This window comes from Gadus macrocephalus, chromosome 7 (assembly GCF_031168955.1).
Source record: "Gadus macrocephalus chromosome 7, ASM3116895v1".
In the NCBI taxonomy this organism is placed as follows: domain Eukaryota; kingdom Metazoa; phylum Chordata; class Actinopteri; order Gadiformes; family Gadidae; genus Gadus; species Gadus macrocephalus.
The window spans coordinates 4,649,260-4,653,098 of NC_082388.1; positions in this window are offsets into that span (position 1 = coordinate 4,649,260).

Below are 3,839 nucleotides of genomic sequence, written 5' to 3' on the forward strand. Positions count from 1 at the left end.
AAGCGAGAGCTGTGTTCGCGTCCTCGGCAGCCAGTCAGTTTCGTTCTCAGTGGGTGCTGGTCTCCGCCAGGGCTGCGCCTTGTCACCAATCCTGTTTGTGATATACAAGGACAGGATATCGAGGCGTAGTCGTGGTGGGGAGGGGTTGCAGTTCGGTGGTCTGAGGATCTCGTCACTGCTTTCTGCAGATCATGTGGTCCTCATTGGATCATCGGCCTGTGACCTTCAGCACTCACTGGATCGGCTGGCGGCCGAGTGTGAAGCGGCTGGGATGAGGATCAGCACCGCTAAATCTGAGGCCATGACTCTTAGCAGGAAACCGGTGGATTGCTTACTCCGGGTAGGAAATGAGTCCTTAGCCCAAGTGAAGGATTTCAAGTACCTCGGGGTCTTGTTCGCGAGTGAGGGTACTATGGAGCGTAAGATTGGCCGGAGAATCGGAGCAGCGGGGACGGTATTGCGTTCGCTTTACCGCACCGTTGTTACGAAAAGAGAGCTGCGGCTCAGCTCTCTTTTCGGCAAAGCTCTCGATCTACCGGTCGATCTTCGTTCCTATCCTCACCTATGGTCATGAGGGTTGGGTGATGACCGAAAGGACGAGATTGCGGATACAAGCGGCTGAGATGAGTTTTCTCAGAAGGGTGGCTGGCGTCTCCCTTAGGGATAGGGTGAGAAGCTCAGCCATCCGTGAGGAGCTCCTTTACTTAGAAAGGAGTCAGCTGAGGTGGTTCGGGCATCTGGCAAGGATGCCCGCTGGGCGCCTCCCTTGGGAGGTGTTTCAGGCACGTCCAGTGGGGAGGAGACCTCGGGGAAGACCCAAGACTAGGTGGAGAGATTATTTCTCAACACTGGCCTGGGAACGCCTCGGGATCCCCCCGTCAGAGCTGGTCAATGTGGCCCGGGAAAGGGAAGTCTGGGGCTCCCTGCTTGAGCTGCTCCCCCCGCGACCCGACCCCGGATAAGCGGATGACGATGAGGATGAGGATGAGGATGGAAAGTACAAAAACCCAATTGCTTCAACACTGACCATTGGTTAAAAGACTTTATGGATCTCTCATCAATGGAACGTGCAACCTCGGTCCTCAATGAACGTGACCATGGGGATGAAGGACCCTGGATCTTAATAAGAGAAACTGGGCGATTAAATGAATTTATTGAACATTATAGCTCTGCGTGTTATACTGTGTATTGTTTTGTAATGTCCTGTGAGTTTGTTATCTTGTGATGCAAGTGTATGAGGTTTGTGATTGTTTTGTTTTTTGCTTTGTTTTGTGTTTAAGAAAATAAAAAGATAAAAAAATAATATGTGCGTTATGTGTGTGTGTTTGTGTATCTGTGTCTAGTGTTGTTCGTCTGTACATGTGTACGTACGTGCGGTTATGTGTGTGCGCGTGCTCTAATGTGTGTGTGGGAGTGTTAGTTTGTGTGTGTGTGTGTGTGTTTGTGTCTGTTTACAGTAGGAGGCGTTTTACTGGAAGACCCCAACCCCCCTCCCCCCCTGCTGAGTCAACACGGCCAAGATGGAATCTTCACATCTCCCCGTGACACACATACACACACACACACACACACACACACACACACACACACACACACACACACACACACACACACAGACACAAACTAATACACACACACACACACACACACACACACACACACACACACACACACACACACACAAACAAAAACTAACACACACACACACACACAGACAGACCCCCTCCACACACAGACACACAGACACACAGACACACACACACACACACACACACAGACCCCCTCCACACACACACACACACACACGCATGTGTGTGTGTGTGTGTGTGTGTGTGTGTGTGTGTGTGTGTGTGTGTGTGTGTGTGTGTGTGTGTGTGTGTGTGTGTGTGTGTGTGTGTGTGTGTGTGTCTGTCTGTCTGTCTGTTGGGGTCTTTGTGTGTCTGTGTGTGTCTCAAACACACATTCACACACACACACAGACCTCCCCCCACGCCCCCCCCCAACACACACATACACACACGCCCATTGTGGATGCTCATTGAGTGGTTGTCGATGGCAACCCGCCTCGCCCTCAATGGCTGCCCTGTGTCCCGTCGATGCCCCGTCAATGGCAGCTGTCAGCGCTCGCTGACGCACACACACACACGCACACACGCACACACACACACACACACACACACACACACACACACACACACACACACACACACACACACACACACACACACACACACACACACACACACACACACACACAAATACATAGAGAATCTAGGTAAACAACAATGGACAGTGAGGAGAAGTGTGTGTTTGTGTGGGTGTGTGTGTGTGTGTGTGTGTGTGTGTGTGTGTGTGTGTGTGTGTGTGTGTGTGTGTGTGTGTGTGTGTGTGTGTATGTATTTTTGTGTTTTCGTGTTTGTGTGTGTCTGTGAGTGTGTTTTTGTGTTTGTGGGTGTACATGTGTGTGTGTGTTATTGCATGCATTGGTGAAACAATGGAGCATTGGTGAAACAATGGAGATTAAAAACCTATTTTTCAAGTGAGTCAAGTTGATGACAATTTAAAAATGAGATGCTAATACCTTCAATGAGATGCTAATACTATCACTGAACTTTTTGCCGAATAGTATTCTGGTGCTAACACAACAAAACAGACAAATATCAACAAACTGCAGCAAAATACATCAAACTCCACATATAAACTAGTCCCAGTTTTGTTTTAGGCTTTTTTGATCATTTTTTCTCGCTCACGATCGGGACCAATGAGAGGTCAGAGTTCAGGAGGTCCATCAAAGGAGCAACAGCTGGTGTGTGTGTGTGTGTGTGTGTGTGTGTGTGTGTGTGTGTGTGTGTGTGTGTGTGTGTGTGTGTGTGTGTGTGTGTGTGTGTGTGTGTGTGTGTGTGTGTGTGTGTGTGTGGGGGGGGGGTGGGAGGAGGATGACTAAGATGGCTTCTTTTCGTTTTTCTCACAGTAGTCAGACAGGCTTGTAAATGGTAATGCCTCCTCCCCTTCCTCCTCCTCCTCCTCCTCCTCCTCCTCCTCCTCCTCCACCTCTTCCTCTCCTCTCCTCCTCCTCCTCCTCCTCTTCTCCCCCGTTCTTCTAACCTTTCTTTGACTCACAGAAAATGTTCCACCTCCTCCCCCACTGGGCTCCCCTCCCTAGATGGAGTTAGCGGCCAGGGGGAGGGCCGTGTAGGTGGGCATCGTGGACCAGGAAAGTCCCCTGCTTTCCGACGGGGGCTTGCATCATCCAGGGCCTGTGGTTCTTTTGTAGACCTTAAAGTGGAAATGAAGCACTGAGAACTGTGTCAATTTTTTGTTTGTTTTTTCATTTTTGGAAACACATGGATTTTCATCAATACTGAAATTCAAGTAGTTTCACCGTAAAATGACATGTTTATAACGACTTTCGCCTCTAGGGCGCAGCCATGTTTTAAAAACGCAGGCGCTACGTCATCAGAATGGTTGGCTCCATATATATCTATGGTTGGCTCTTTAAAATAAACATGTCGGATATTGGAAGAAGAACAGGGGGGTCCTTTTGTATTGCCCCTGGCTGTTCAAACAAATTTTATCGGTTAAAGGAGAGCGGTAGAATAGTTCATTTCCATGTAATTCCCGTCAAGAAGCCTGAAGTGCTCCGAAGATGGTTAGCTGCATTGAAACGCCTCAGCCCCCCAATGGCACCAGGGCAGAGAGTATGTAGCGACCACTTTATAGAGGCTGATTACATCGAAGAGGGAGCTTTTTCTGAAGATGGGAGATTTGTTCGCCGTCCCACCAATCGCCTGAAGCCAGATGCTGTGCCAACTATTTTTAATTTTAGTGGATATAGTGCT